General features: G+C 32.5%; 1 protein-coding gene across 2 annotated transcripts in view; it reads right to left on the bottom strand.

The window, feature by feature from the left end:
* The window catches only part of GRID2 (glutamate ionotropic receptor delta type subunit 2), a 1,800,826-nt gene that overhangs the window by 1,725,304 nt on the left and 57,843 nt on the right, over positions 1–17,679 (bottom strand). The window lies entirely within an intron of this gene.

The following is a 17,679-nucleotide window of genomic DNA, read 5'->3' as shown; positions in this document are numbered from 1 at the left end:
TGTCGATATTTCTCCTGGAATCCTTAATTCAGATTTTTGATTTCTCTACCCTGGTTTTCCAAAAGCTGCATTCCGCATTTAAGTTAAATAAATAACATAACAATATAAGCCTTGTTGTCCTCCTTTTCCAATCTTAAACAAATCATTTGTTCCACATTTGATTCCATCTGTTCCTTTTTGGCCCACATACAGGTTCCTCAGGAGGCAAGTAAGGTGATCTCTTGGAGGATTTGCCACATTTTGTGATCTATATACTGAAAGACTGTCATGTAGCTAATGAAACAGAAATAAGCATTCTTGTTTTTATTTTTGTTTTTCCCTGTAATTCCCTTGCCTTCACCATAATCCAGTAAATGTCGGCAGTTTGGTCTATAGTTGCTCTGCCTCTTCCAAAACCAATCTGCCTTTCTTGTAATTCTCAATTCATATATTGCAAAAACCTTACTTGTAGAATCTTAGGCATAACTTTATTGCAATGTGAAATAAGTTAACAGATGCTAAAAAGCAACTGTTCATTAATTTAAAATTCTTTGGCTACTGCTCAGATATAAAGCCAGGTTAGGGACTTGCAAAGTTCAGTACAGGGAGACAGTAATCAGACTTTACCCTACACAAGACAGATAACAGAATCTAATCCTAAAATCAAATCTGAAGCAGGAAGTAGCCTGGAAGAATGAACAAACAAAAAAATTCTCATAAAAATATAATGCATAAGTAGTGTTCAATATACAAAGCAGGAAGATAAAGATTCCAAAATATCTATAAGAACAGTGTCAAATCTTATAGTATAGGAACAAATTCAACAGGAATTTCTGGAAGAGATAAAGCAAGAGATTTCTTTAAGCAAAGAAAATATTTCTTATCAATTATAGTACTAGTAAGAAAAAAATTGGAAATGAGAACTATGGAAGAAAAAATCTTAAGTACAAAATCTTGTCCAAGGAAAAATCTCCCTGAAAATTAGAATGTAGCAACCATAAATCAATAACTCCATGTGACAATGAGAAACATTAAAATAAAATCAAATGACTAAAATATCTAAGAAACTTTGAGGTATCACATGGCAAAATGAATGGAAAAAGGAGAAAAATATAAGAATCATTGGAGTACCTTAATTCCATGATCAAAACAAGTCTAGACATCATATTTCAAAATGCCTTGAAAGAAAACTTCCTGGGACAGCTAGGTGATGCAATGAATAAAGCACCAGCCCTGGAGTCAGAAGGTCCTGAGTAAATCTGATCTCAGACACTTACTAACCACCTGACTGTGTGACCTTGGGCAAGTCACTTAACCCCAATTCCTTGAAAAGACCTAAAAAGAAAACTTCCCACATCTCTTAAAACCAGAGGACAAAGTAGATATGAACATATATTCTGGTCATCTCTTCAAATAAATTCCAAAATGAAAACTCCAAAGAACATGATAGCAAATAATTTCTCAGTTAAAGAAAAGACACTACAATAGCCAGAAAGAAAGACTCCTACAAACAAGGAACTAATCAGTATCACACATGATTTAATAGCCAATACTACAAAGAAATGAAAATCTTGATATATTGTTTTAAAGGAAAAGAATAAAAATTTACAGTCAAGAATAATGTATGCAGGAAATTTAGGTATAATACTACGACCACCTGAGTTCAAATGTGGCCTTGAACACTTAATATTTGACTGGCTGTATGATCTTGGGCAAGTCACTTAACCCCATTGCCTTAAATAATTTAAAAAAAAACTATTCACAACAATTAACATCTTTAGCAAATTGCAGTATATAAATGAAAATCACCTAAATCATCAGCATTTCTACATATTACAAACAACACCCAGCATGATGAGAAAGAAAGAGAAATTTCATTTGAAATAATGGAAGACAACAAGGGTGCCCATTTTCACCACTACTATTCAAAATTGTATTAGAAATGTTAGCATCAGCAATTAGAGAAGAAAAAGAAAATGAAGGAATTAGAATTGGGAAGGAAGAGACAAAACTCTCACTCTTTGCAGAGGACATGATGGTCTACCTAGAGAATCCCAAGAAATCATCTAAAAAAAACTACTGGAAACAATTAGCAATTTTAGCAAAGTTGCAGCTTATAAAATAAAGCCTCATAAATGCTCAACGTTTCTATATATGTCTAAGCAAGAACCAGCAGGAAGAGCTAGAAAGAGAAATCCCATTCAAAGTAACCTCAGACAATATAAAATATTTGGGAGTCTATTTGCCAAAACAGACTCAGAATCTTTTTGAAAACAATTATAAAACACTTCTCATACAAATAAAATCAGATTTAAATAACTGGGCAAATATCAACTGCTCATGGATAGGTAGAGCTAATATAATAAAAAATGACAATTCTACCAAAACTAAACTATCTGTTTAGTGCCCTACCAATCAAAATTCCAAGGAAATTACTTTAATGAGTTAGAAAAAATTGTAAGTAAATTCATATGGAGAAATAAAAAGTCAAGAATTGCCAGGAGCTTAATGAAAAAAAGGGCAAACGAAGGTGACTTAGCACTACCCGATCTAAAATTATATTATAAAGCATCAGTCATCAAAACTGTTTGGTATTGGCTAAGAAATAGAGTGGAGGACCAGTGGAATAGACTAGGTATAAAAGCAGGAGATGATTATAGTAATCTGCTGTTTGATAAACCCAAAGATTCTGGCCATTGGGATAAAAATTCCCTCTTTGATAAAAACTGCTGGGATAATTGGAAGTTAGTATGGAAGAAATTTAGATTAGACCAACACCTCACACCCTTTACCAAGATAAGATCCAAATGGTTACAGGATATAGACATAAAAAACAATACTAGAAGCAAATTAGAAGATCAAGGACTAGTCTACCTGTCAGATCTATGGAAAGGGGAACAGTTTATGACTAAGGAAGAGTTGGAGAACATCACCAAAAACCAATTAGATGATTTCGATTACATTAAATTAAAAAGCTTTTGCACAGATAAAACCAATATAACCAAGATCAAAGAAATGTAGTAAATTGGGAAAGAATCTTTACAACTAATGATTCTGACAAAGGACTCATTTCTAAAATATACAGAGAACTGAGTCATATTTTTAAAACAAAAAGCCATTCCCCAATTGACAAATGGTCAAAGGATATGCAAAGGCAATGTACAGATGAGATCAAAGTAATCCATAGCCATATGAAAAAATGCTCTAAATCATTAATTATTAGAGAAATGCAAATTAAAGGTTCTCTGAGGTACCACCTCACACCTCTCAGATTGGCCAGTATGACCAGGAAGGATAATGATCATTGCTGGAAGGGATGTGGGAAATCTGGGACACTATTACACTGTTGGTGGAACTGTGAACTCATCCAACCCTTCTGGAGAGCTATTTGGAACTGTGCTCAAAGGGCAACAAAAATGTGCATACCCTTTGACCCAGTAATACCACTACTGGGTCTATACCCTGAAGAGATGAGGAAAAAGGGTAAAAACATTACTTGTACAAAAATATTTATAGCAGCCCTGTTTGTGGTGGCAAAGAATTGGAAATCAAGTAAATGTCCTTCAATTGGGGAATGGCTTAAAAAACTGTGGTATATGTATGTCATGGAACACTATTGTTCTATTAGAAACCAAGAGGGATGGGATTTCAGGGAAACCTGGAGGGATTTGCATGAACTGATGCTGAGTGAGATGAGCAGAACCAGAAAAACACTGTACACCCTAACAGCAACATGGGAGTGATGTTCAACCTTGAAGGACTTGCTCATTCCATCAGTCCAACAATTGGGAACAATTTTGGGCTGTCTGCAACGGAGACAACTATCTGTATCCAGATAAGGAGCTGTGGAATTTAAACAAAGTACAGGGACTATTCCCTTTAATTTAGAAAAAAACCCAGATATCTTATTGTCTGATCTTGTTACCTCTAAGAATTCTGTTCTCTTTAAGGATATGATTTCTCTCTCATTGCACCCAATTTGGATCAAGGTACAACATGGAAACAAAGTAAAGACTGACAGAGTGCTATCTTTGGGGTGGGGCTGGGGGGAAGGAAGCAAGATTGGGGGAAAATTGTAAAACTCAAATAATATCTTTAATAAAAATAAATTAAAAAATAAAATAAAATAACTGAAGACATGATGAAATAGCTGGGAGTCTCCCTTCCAAGACATACACAGGAATCATGAAATTAAAATTACAAAACACACTACACAGAAATAAAGACAGATCTAAACAACTGGAAAAATGTGAACTGCTCATAAGCAGTCCAATTCAATGTACTAAAAATGACAATACAATTTAAATTTGTCTATTTAGCATCATAGCAAGGAAATTGATAATAAATTCCTTATAGAGCTAGGAAAAGTAACAAAATTTATCTAGAGGAACAGGTCAAGAAATGATTCAAGGAATCAGTTTTTAAAAAGTGACTAGACTTCAATGTGTACAATAAAGTAAAAAAGCAATCTGGTATTGGGTGCGAAATATAGTGATTGATCAATGTAATAAATTAAATAAACAATATATGGAAGAAAATGAGCCTGGTAATCCAGTGTTTGATAAATCCAAAGATTTCAGCTGTTGTGGTGAGAATTAATAACCACTGGGAAAAATTGAAAACAGACCAATATCTAACTATATATACCAAAATAGGCTCAAAATTATTACATGATTTAGTCATAAAGACTATTTTCCTAACTATTGAAGGGAGAGCAGGGAAAATAATCACTTCTTAGCTCTAGGTAAGGGAATTTTTAAAGAAAGAGTTAGAGAGGATCATGGGAGGGAAAGCAGATAATCTTGGTTATATTAAATTAAGATATTTTTACACAAAATGAATACATCCAAAATTGGAAGGAAAACAGGAAACTGGAAAAGGGTGATTTTCTCTGACAAAAGCAAATTTCTCTGGCAAAGATCTCATTTCATATATATATATATATATATATATATATATATATATATATATATATAGAGAGAGAGAGAGAGAGAGAGAGAGAGATATTAAATTAATAAACATTAAAATTGTTCCCCAAATTGATAAATGGTGAAAGATATGAACAGGCAACTTCCAAAGGAAGTAATCAAACCTATCAATAATTATCTGAAAAATGCTCTAAATCATTAGAGAAATGCAAATTAAAACAATTTTGATGTTTACCTCACATCCATCAGATTGCCTGAAATGACAGATACAGAAAATAATAATTGGTGAAGGAGTTAGAGGAACACAAGTAGATTAATATACTATTGTCATGTCAATCAGTTTGATTCTGGAAATTAATTTGAACCTCTTATAAAAGCTATAAAATTTGGCATACTCTTTTTCCCAGAAATAACTCTACTAAGACCATGACCCAAAGATATCAAAAAAAAAGGAAAATGATTTGGATGTATAAAAATATTAATAGGAGCTCCTATTGTGGTGGCAAAATTAGAAATTATGGTGATGTCCATAACTAGGAGATTGACATAAAATGTTGTTTACTATGAATGTGGAGGAACACTATTGTCCTTTTTAGAATCTTAAAGTGGATGTTCTAAAAAAACAAACCTGGAAATAATATGAACTGATGCAAAATGAAATGAGCAGAACCAGAAGAATAATGTATCCAACATCAACATGATAATAATAATCAACTGTGAAACTGTAAGACAGTCCAAGACATTTTTGTTTACTAGGGACTGGGACTGAGGAGAAACTAGCTCCAAAAAACGAAGGATAACACCCAATGACAAGGTAAGTTCCTAATTCCATACCAGTGCATCTGATCTGGTAGTGCAGGGTATGGGAATGGGCCAATTATTGACTTTCCTTTCCAATAATCAATTGCAAGCTTCAGATCAAAGGTGAATTGAGGGAAGGAACTACATCCCAGGTTCTAATAAGGAGGAAATTCTTCTAGGTTCAAATACAAGGAGCAAAATCAGATAAGAATTTCACCTCTTATAAAATCTGAAGCCTTTAGAAATAAGAAGTGAGGAATCCCAGATCAAAGAAAAGCCTGTGTGTGTGTGTGTGTGTGTGTGTGTGTGTGTATTCATTTTGAACTAGCTAGCAGAGGGCTAATAGTAGCTGAATCCATTAGCAGTTTACTGTTACTCAGACCCAAACAAGTAATTACAGTAATCTTACAGTAATCTGTAGTAATTTACAGAAATAAGTTCAAAAAGATGATAATCAGACTACACTTTCAGAGAATCCAAAATTTGCAGAAACACAAATTGAGTTGTGCCTATAACCCTATAACACAAAACACAATACCCCCAAGAAACAACAGGAATAGTCCAGACCTCCCTTCCAGTTGTTTACAAATCCAGCCATCATGATTAGGCTAGAAGAAGCAGAAAATGAAAAACAAAAAGAATTCCTCTATAAAGAGTTTTATGACCAGGATGCTCAAAGCAAAAAAAAAAAAAAAAAAGGGAAGAAATAACTATGAAACAATCCAAAAAAAGCATCGGGGCAGCTAGGTGGCACAGTGGCCAAAGCACCAGCCTTGGAGTCAGGAGTACCTCAGTTCAAATCCAGCCTCAGACACTTAATAATTACTTAGCTGTGTGGCCTTGGGCAAACCACTTAACCCCATTGACTTGCAAAAAATTTTAAAAATTAAAAAAAAAGTCAAAGAAAAGCAAAGTTAAAACAAAAGAAATCTAGAATTCCTGGAAGAAAAAGAGGTTTTTGTTTTAAAATTTTTTAAGGTTTTTTAAATCAATAAAATAAGAATGCTAGAAGAAAATTGGACAAGAAATGATAACACTGGAGGAATAAATTAGAAGGGGAATCAATGTTTAATAGGAAAGGTACAAAATCTTAACCAGTATACAAACTCTCTGGGAAAAAAGTCAATGACCTCACAAGACAACAGCATATATTAAAGTCAAATGACTGGAGAAATAAAAGACAGTGTAAAATTCTTAAAAGAAAAGAAAAAGTCTAGAAAACAGATCTAGAAGTAAAGAATAAGATCATTAAATCACCCAAAAACTATAAAATAAAAAGCATTTATTTCAAAGTACTTGGAAAAGCTGACCAATAAAGGGCAACCAATACAGCAGAGTAGCAAAATTCCCCTCCAAACAAATTTAAAATAATGTATCAGAATTCTGGAGTAATATAGTGAAGAAAGGGTCAGTGTTAGCTATTTTTCCAGCCCCAAACATAGAAGAAATAGAACAGAGAAACTTGTGATACCAGAGTGGGAGTTAACCCAGAACAAATTTGGCAGCAATAACAGTGATAGGCAAGAGAGGTATCAGTGAAGGCAAGTAGAAGCTTCAGGAGCTTTCACCAGAGAAGTATAGGAGAATTAGAGAAGTGGTCAAAAAGAGCCTACAGAGGACCCTGATATAGTAACGGACACAGGACCAGGCACTGTTTATAATCCATAGCCCATAGACACTTCAAGTTTTTCAGTTCCAGGACAGAAAGTGCTTGCAGCTGCAAGGAAGGAGGGACCCTTGTGCTACCTTGTGGCTATAGGAAAGTAGTAGCACTTTCTACGTCAGAAAGTCAGAGAACCTGGAGTTTGAAACCCACTTTGGGTTTCATATATTAATTACTAGATGGCATAGGATAGAACATGGGACCCAAATATCAGGAAACCTTGGGTTCCAACCCAATCTCAGCCATTTACAAGCTATATAACCATATTTGCCTCATTCTTATCTATAACATGATCTAGAAAAGAAAATGGCAAATCACTCCATTATGTTTGCCGAGAAAACTAATGGGGCTCAACAAAGAGAGTTGACTAAGTGACTAAACAATAACAAGAAAAATCCCAGCATGTTACTTTAATCTTTATCTACAAAGTGTGTATAATAATAATAATAATAATACCTACTTCACAAGTTTGTTGAAAGGTTCAACAAAGAAAAAGGACAAAATAACTATAAATATTGGTTAATAATGAGCTAAATTCGTATTTGCTTAAACAAACAAATCCTGGAAATAGTGATACATAAAACATCCTGGAGCTAAAGATACAGTGGTTTATTTCCAAATTCTGCCTTTGACCCTAACTTAGTCAAGTGAATAAACTTGTAATTCATGGATTCCTACTTTTCTTCCAGCTAAAATATTTACATATACTGATTAACAGTATTCATCTGAACTCTTTTTATTTAGCATTCTGGATAGCAAGGTGAGTATACCATGGAAAGTCAACATCACCTGATGACTAAGTAAATTATTTAACCAAAAATCCTCATATTGGACTAAAAGATATTGCTAAGTTATTGACAAAATATCATAATTCTTTGAAGCCAAAAGCAATTTCATTTCTGTCTTGATGTCTCCAACTGCTACCAAAGTGCTTGGCACAGTGCTGTAAAAATGTTTGATGACAGATTAGCAAATCACTGTTCCATATCAGCAAAGAGAGTTTACATATTTCCCCCCTAACCCTCACACAAAATCCAAAATATCCACATAGAATTGTTTCAAAAGAAAAAAAATGACACAGGAATTTTTATCATTGCTTATCTCTACCTCTAGTAAACACACAAAAATGTAAAACTAGAACATTCAAAAAACGATCCTACTTTAGGGCATCACTTCCCATTTAATGTTCTTAAGAAAAAGTGATATAAAACCTATGACCATAAATTCTTTAAGGTACATTTATGGCCAAATATAAACCAAATATTTGGGGGAAATGATTCTAGGACAGAAATGTCAGGTGTCAATAAATCATGCACATTTTTAAAAATATAAATCTAATATAAGAGCTTCCCTGTGCATGCATGAACTCAAAAGAGCATAGAACTAGTCCAATTTAGAAGTCATATAATCCAGAAGCATGAAATTCCAAGTCCAGAGGTCACAAATCTCCCAAATGCTGCCTGAACCAAATAGAAATCTAATTGGGAAATGTTTAACAAAATTTTTTAAAAACTCAACAGAGATGACATTAAGTCAGCATGTGAACTGTAGGAATATATTTAAGGTTTACATTACTCCAACTCCTTTCACTTCATGGATGAAGAAACTGAGGTGCAGAAAGATTCAATATTCAATATAAGGCCACTCAGGTCCTGACAGATCCTTATGAAGCACAAATTCACTGAGCTATATATCTATATCTATCTATCTAGAGTGTACACTTCTGGATGTTCATACACAAACACAAATATACACATATATAACCACATAGACATATTAATTGCAAATGGACATATGTCTATATAGATATATAGATAATATGTATGTATACAATATTAGGAGAAATATTTTCCTTAAAGTATTCTGATTTGTGATAGATGTATGATAGCTAAATCTTGAATAAATGGCTAAAATATAATTATTTTATTTCACCTCTTTTTGAGAATGTCCTTTAGGGAGCACAAACACATGGCTACCAGTTACCAAGCACATGTTTTTAAACTGTATTTTTGTACTATGCTTTTTGCCAAGTGCCAAATTTTTCAGCTTATGCTTCTATACTATGTTAGTTACTATAGAAACAATGTCACTTAAGTAAGAGCATGGTGATAACTACAACGAAATGTTGAAAAATCACATCATGCACCAGAAACCTTACAGAAATTCACTTACCATGAATACCTGTGCAAATAGCCAGAAACATATATGTTTAACTTTTTCCATAAAAATTAATATCATTACATAAACAAGGCAGAAGACATAGCAAGTTTGTTGTTCGCTTTATTTTTTAATGTTGGTATAATATTCATGAGTCAATGCTCTAGAAATGTTTAAATAGCTGTAATGATGGCAAATGCATGAAATACAGTATTTTGTTAGGACAGAAAAAAGAACAAATTTACTTTATATAAGTTATCTTTATGACTTTAGTTCTTACATAAAACACATATGATTTAATGTGCATATATTAAACAAATAAAATTAATTGATTAAGATAGAAAATGTATAAATAAATAAAATAATTATATTTGTAAGCCAAAAACATTAGTTATTGAATCTTTAAGATGGATGATTCAAAGTATTTAAAGAAATTATTTTTTAAGTGATTGAAAGATAGGTAAAATGCACCTAATGAGTACTAGTCCTGAAACAAGTCAGCATCTAGACTTTGAAGAAGAAAGCAAGGTCTTGTTCCCAATACAAGCCAGCAAGGTATTCCTTCCTCCAGTGCAAGCCAGCAACTAAGTCCTGAGAACAGATACAAGCCAATGGCAAGGCACCAAGCCCTGGGCATGAAGAAGCTTGCAACAATGACTTCTCCACTCTAGGAATGGAACACAATTTTTCCATAAACTAAAAAGTCACAAAGTAAGAAGAAAAATGAGTAAAAATAAAGAAAAAAACAAAAGAAGCTGACCATAATAAGCTATTGGTGAAAGTTGAAGGTAAAAGCACAAACTAAAAAGAGGACAACATTGTCAAAATGGCTATATGAGAAGGTCTTAAAGAAAAAATGTGACAAAAACAAAAACCTCCTGGAAGAACTCAAAAAGAATTTTGAAAATCATATAAAACAAAAAAATTATGATATGGAATTAAAGTAATTAAAGATAATCATGAAAAAACAATCAACAACTTAATAAAGAAAGCAAAAAAATTATAATAATTTGCAGAAGGAGACAACTCCCTACAATGTAGAATTGGAAATGAAGTTTCAAGCGATCACTATAGAAAATAATTCTTTAAAATTGGACAAGTGAAAGCTAAAATCTGCATAAGACACCAAGAAACAATGAAACAAAATCGAAAGAAGGAAAAAATAGACACTATGAAATATCTCATTGAAAAGACAACTGACTCGAAAAATATATTAAGGAAAGATCGTTTTAAAATCATCGAACTATCTGAAAGCCTTAATAAAAAAAAAAAAGACCCTGGACATCATGTCACAAGAAATTATCAAGGAAAATTGCTCTAATATCTTAGAATCAAAAGCAAAACAGGAATTGAAAGAACCAACTAAGAGATCCTAGAATGAAAAGTCCTAGGAATAGTGCAAATTCCAAGCTTTGAGGGGAAAAAAAGAAAATATCATGAATTACCAGAAAGAAATAAGTCAGATATCTTGGAATCACATTTGGAAATTATGTAGCTTCTACCTTTAAAAGGTGGAGGGCTTAGAATAATATCCCAGAAGGCAAAGAAAATAGAAATATATCCAAGAACAAACTTATCAGGAAAAGTGATTATAATTCTTCTTGGTGGGGGTGAGGGGGAAGGAGGGAAGGAAAATGAATATTTAATGATATAAGGACTTTTAAGCATTGTTATTTAAAAGATTAGAGCTGAAGATACACTGATCATCAACTGTAAAACTAAAGAGAAGTTTTAAAAGGTAAACAGAAAAGAGAAAGTATGATATTCAATAAGCTAAAGTGTTTATAATAGGGCAAGAAGATATTTGTGACTCTTAAGACAGTTAGTGGGAGTATACACATTGCCAGGGGGTGAGAATATGAGTTAATTATGATTAGATGCTATACAAAAAAAATAAGGAATGAGAAGGAAGACTACGCTGAGAAAAGAGGAAAGTCAAAATTATCTCACATAAAAGAAGTGCAAAAGAACTAGTATAATGAAGGAAAAGATGGAGGGTATCAAGTAATGAATGGACCTTACACTCATCATAATTAATTCAGAGGGAATAATAGATACATTCAATTTGAACAAAAATCTATCTTACTCTATAGGGAAGCAAAAATAAGAGAAGAGGTAGGTAATGATAGAAGGGAGAGCAAATTAGGGGAGGAGTGGGTCAGAAGTAAAAACTTTCATTTTGTGTGATGTTTGTCCTACCTTCCCAAAGAAGACAATAACAACAAGGAGATGATGCCATGACAAACACATAAGTTGAATTTGAGTGAGGTGGTGCTGTGCTAAGTCGCCATCTTCACTTTATCCTCCGGAGCCATCTAGGTCCAGTGGTGAGATATAGAATCAGAATGATTGGAGGTGGTCCTGGATGGAGGCAATAATGGTTAACGACTTGTCCAAGACCACACAACTAGTAAGCATCTGAGTCTGGATTAGAGCTCAAGTCTTTCTGACTTCAGAGCTGGGGTTCTACTGCCCTTATATGAGAAATGACATATGAAAAGAGGGGAATGGGGTTGGGGGAGAGAGTCAGAGAGAGAGAGACAGAGAAAGAGAGAGAGAGAAGAGTGATAAACAGGGGAAAATAAAATGGAAGGAAATAAACAGATTATCAAAACTGTAAATGTGAATGGGATGAACTTACCCATAAAATGGAAGCTAAAAGCAGAATGAATTAAAAAAGAAAAATCCTACAATATCCTGTTTATAAGAAAGATTTAAAGAACAAACACAAAGACTAAAGGTAGGGAGAGTCTACTATCCTTTAGCTGAAATTTTTTTAAAAAGAGGGGTAGCAATCCTGATCTCAGACAAAACAAAAGCAAAAACAGATCTAATTAAAAGAATTAAGGAAGGAAAATAATATCACGCTAAAAAGTACTATAGGTAATCTAGTAATATCAATACTAAACATATATTCAATAAATGGTATAGCATCTAAATTTGTAAAACAATGTTAAATGAGTTACAGTATGAAACAGATAGTAAAATTATACTAGTGGGGGTTAGGAGAGAAAATCAGCTTTGTTTTCTCAGAACTAGATACATGTAACCAAAATATGAATATGAAGGAAGTTAAGGTGGTAAATAGAATTTTAGAACTATTAGAATATGGTAGACCCTTGGGAAAAAATTGGAATGGAAATAGAAAGTTCTTTTTTTTCTTAACAGTACCTGGCTCCTACACAAAAATGGGTACATTAGAGCAGGTATAGGAAACCTTTTTTTCCTGCCAAGGACCATTTGGATAGTTTTAACATCATTCACAGGCCATTCAAAAATTATCAACTTAAAAATTAGCCTTCTATATTTGGTCAAACATTTAATTAATTTGCCCCTAAAAAGTTCCTAGATTTATTGACTTTTGAGACCCATATGCTATTGCTGGGGCAGTGCCAGACTAAATCATTCAAGAGGCTTATATGGCCTAAGGGCAGGATATTCCTTGCCCTTTCATTAGAGCTTAAAAACTAGAAAAAGAACAAATTTTAATCCTCAATTAAATATCAAATTGGAGATCCTGAAATCAGAGGAGAGATTAATAAAAGTGAAATAAAGAAACTTAGATATTAGTTTTGTGGAGAGAAAACAATAAAACAGGTAAGTCATTGTTAATTTGATTTTAAAAAGGAAAGAAGAAAATCAAATAACAATTATCACAAATAACAGGAATGAATTTACCACCAAGGAGGAGAAAACTAAAGGAATTATTAGGAGTTAATTTGCCAATAAATATGACAATTTAATCAAAATGAATTTTGTAATTTAGAAGCCCTCCTAATAAAATCAGAAATAAAACAAGAATGGACCTGTACTTGAAATGTTAATAGCATAATAGAAGGGAAAAAAATCAGAGGAATTATAATAGGCAATGAGGAAACAAAATATCACTCTTTTTAAATGATATGATAGTATACATAGAGAATCCAAGAGAATCAACTAAAAACCAGTTGAAATAATTAACAATTTTAGCATGATTGCAGGATATAAAATAAATCGACACAAATCATATATTTCCTTATATTACCAAGTCCAGAAACAAAAAGTACAGAGAAATTACACTTAAAATATTTCTTTTGTACTTTCTTGAAGAAAACTATGACATCAGGGAGATGACGCCATGATATACATTGGAATTGGATTTGAGTAAGGGGGATCTGTGCTAAGTCACCAGCCTCATATTTTCCTCTGGAGTCATCTGGGTATAGTGGCAGATATGAATCAGGACAACTGAAGATAATCCTGGATCTGGGTTAAGTGACTTGCCCAAGGTCACACAGCTAGGAAGAAGTGTCTGAGGCCATATTTGATCTTAGGTCCTCCTGTCCACTGTGCCGCCTAGCTGCCCTATTAAAATAATTGTAAAAAATATAAAATATTAAAAACATACTACTCTGCATTATAAAAATAAGACAATACAAAATACTTGCCAAAACAAATCCAGAAATTATGAGAAAACAATTATAGAATATTTTATGCAAATAAAGTCAAATCTGAAAAATTACAAATTGTTCATGCATAGACTAAAACAAAATAATAAAAATTACAATTCTGCATAAGTTAATTTATTTATTCAGTACCGTACAATTCAAGTTATCAAAAGTTATTTTACAGATCAAGAAAAAACAATAATAAAGTTTATCTGGAAAAATGAGAAAGAAGGTGGCCTAGTCCCACCAGATTTTAAACTAAATTATAAAGTGATAATCAATAAAGCAATCTGAAACTGGCTAAGACACAGAGTGGATCAGTGGATAAAATTAGATATGAATACATAGTAGTAAATAACAATAATAATTTAGTGTTTGATAAGCTCAATCATCTAAGCTTTGAGGAAAAATACTCATTATTTGACAAAAACTACTAGAAGAAAATGTAAAACAGTATGACAAAAACTAGCCATAGACCAATATAGATGCTGCTCAAGTGAGTTCAGGATCAAGAAGACAGTTATTGGCCAAAATAACTTGAGCTCTATTGACCCTTGAGCTGAAAGCTTGCACAGAACTCTGATTTGATAACACAACTGTGTCATTCTTGGCCTCACTATTTGAGAAGCCCTGTATCCGAACTTCTTGACCTGCGTCACATCCTGCTGGTTAATTCCTGCCCATAACAAAGTTACATCATTGTTTTTATCCTGTATGCTAATTTTGTGGTTTTCTTCTATAAGAACTGTTTAATGTTTTCAATAAACTGGCTCTGCCAGTTGTCCTGCTGGCACACCCTACCTGTGTGTTAATGTGTTTTTCTTTTCTCTCCTGAGCCGAACCCATTCCCTGGTGGACAGGGGATTGCTACAGACCAAGATCTCATAACAATTTACCTTTAAGATCTATTAATAAGGGAAAAATTTAGGACTAAACAAGATGCAGAGGGCATTACAAATATAAAATGGATAATTTTGATTATATTAAATAGATTTTGCACAAATAAAACAATTGCAATGAGTTAGAAATAAAGTAGAAAACTTGTGGAGGGAATTTCAGACATTTCTGATAAAGGTCTCATTTTTCAAATATATAGAGAACTGAATCAAATTTATAAGAATACAAGCAATCTTCAATTGATGAGCCAGAGGATAGGAAGAGGCAGATTTAAGACAAAGAAATCAGTAATTTTTGTCACATAAAAATGTTCTAAATTACTACTGATGAAAGAAATGCAAATTAAAAGAACTCTCAGATATCACCTCACACTTATCAGATCGACTAATATGACAGAAAATGAAAATGAAAAATGTTGAAAGGAAGGTGGAAACACTGGGACACTAATGCACTGATACAACCATTCTAAAGAGTAATTTGGAACTAAGTCCAAAGGGCTACAAAACAGTGCATAGCTCTTGACTGAGTAATATCACTACTAGGTCTATATTTCAAAGATTTTTTAAATGGGGGAAAAGAATCTATTTGTACAAAAATATTAATAGCAGCTCTTTTGTTGTGGTTAAGAATTGGAAATTAAAGGGATGCCCATCAATTGGGGAATGGCTGAACAAGTTGTGATAATGGAATCCTATTATACTATTAGAAATGACAAACAGCAGTTTCAGCAAAATCTGAAAAGACTTACATGAAGTGGTTCAGAATGAATTAAGCAGAAGCTGGGTTACATCATAGACAATAACAGCAATATTAAATAAAGTATATAAAGAATTTTCAGCAAGACAATCCCAGAGAACTCATAATGAAAAAATAGTGCCTGGAAACAGAATGAAACGTAGTATTTTTACTTTTTAATTTTTTAGAGTTTTCTTCCACAAAATTAATATTATTAATGTTTTATATGATTGCACATATATATAAGCTAAATCGTATTTCTTACCCCCTTGAGGAAATAAAGGGATGTAGAGATAGAGAATGTAACTGAAAACTTAAAAAAAAAAACAACCATTAAAAAATGTTTACAGTAATTAGGGGAAAATAAAAACCCCGATAGTATGTAAGGTTACGGTTACTATGTACCCAGGTTATGCCTTTTGCCTTTTAAAGAGAAATTATTCACTAAAAATATAATCTAGATATAAACTCTAGGAGATGATACCAAAATGGAAAGATTGAAGAATGATATAATCATTAGGTACACTTCTGTACCTTACATACTATAGGGGCTTAATCAGTCTTGTGCCCCATAAATGCCAGAATGCTCTCAATAGAATCCTGCAAAGAAAAACAAGTTGGTACATCCTCATATTTCATGATTTTCAGTAAAAAAAACCTACATGATTTTTATCTTTTTTTTTGTTAAAACTGAATGCTTATCTTTCCCCCCTAAGCATTTTTAATGTCATGAAAAATTTTGACACATAATCACAAAGTAGATTTGGTTGCAATATCAAAGAAAGACAACTCAACAATGTTTTTTTAATTGCCATGAGGTAATTTTTTTTAAATTAGAAGTAATTTAAAATTCAATTGTTACTCAAAGAATGAAAACTGAGCAGGATAATTTCAGAAAAACCTGGAAAAACTTAAATGAACTGATGCTGAGTGAATCGAGCAGAGTAACATCATGTGATAACAACTGTGAATGACAATTATTCTCAGTAATACAATGATTTAAAACAATCCCAAAGGAGCCATGAAGAAATATGCTATCTTTTACAGAGAAAAGAACCAAATGCAGATCAAATCTTAGTATTTTTTTACATTATTTATTTATTTGGATTCAAGTTTTCTTCCCCAAAATGTCCAATAACAGAAATATATCCTATATAACCTGTATCAAATTGTTACTGGTTCAGGGAGAGGGAAATAGAAGGAGATATGGAGAGAATTTGGACCTCACAATTTTTTTTAAATGAATCTTGAAAACTCTTTTTACATGTTAATTTGGAGTTAAAATACAATATCAAAAAACCCAATTGTCACTTAAAGATGTTCACTTTTACTGTCTAACTTTTTATGAAATATCGATAGTGTCCTTGATACTAATCAAAGTACAGTCAGAGAAATTTGCCGATGATAGGCAAAAAGCATGCTAGATTAGAAGGTCCTTTGCTCTGGTCATATTTTGTTTTGTTTTGTTTTGTTTTTTAACTTGCATTCAAATTTTGGTCCTGATAGTCCCTGTACAACCTTGAGTAAGTCACTTAATAGTTTTGGGTCTCAATTTTCTGATCTGCAATATGAGGGGTTTGAATTCAATGATCTTTGAAGTCTCTTCTAGTTCTAAATTTATGGTCCAATTTACTTTGCCTTTCACAGAAATTTATTCTTCTTTAAATGATAGAGTAATCCCCAATAAGAATAGGGGCAAAAGAGGAGTACATTTCTTATGTGTATAAAAATAAAATAAATATAAAAACATAAAAAAATAAAAATTAAATTAAAGCAAGGAAAATGCAGCACTTTATTCAGACATTGAATTTCATAATTCATGAAAAATATTAAGTACTCAATATCATTTTTTGACTTTGTTAAAACAATATACTCTGATTTTCCTAGGTCTAGTTGATTTACAAATAATCTTTCTTTGAGAAGCTTTATTTTTTCTTATATGTACAAAACAAGATTTTAATAATGCAGATCACTTATAATTAATTGTATTATGAAAAATATGCACCGACAAAAATATTTAGACAAAAATATCTTTCCAGTTCCACTAAATTGTACCTATGTGCCTCATTGCAACAATAAAGGCTATGCCAAT

This window comes from Macrotis lagotis, chromosome 3 (genome assembly GCF_037893015.1).
Source record: "Macrotis lagotis isolate mMagLag1 chromosome 3, bilby.v1.9.chrom.fasta, whole genome shotgun sequence".
NCBI classification, from domain to species: Eukaryota; Metazoa; Chordata; class Mammalia; order Peramelemorphia; family Peramelidae; genus Macrotis; species Macrotis lagotis.
This window is presented reverse-complemented; position numbering and strand designations above follow the sequence as displayed.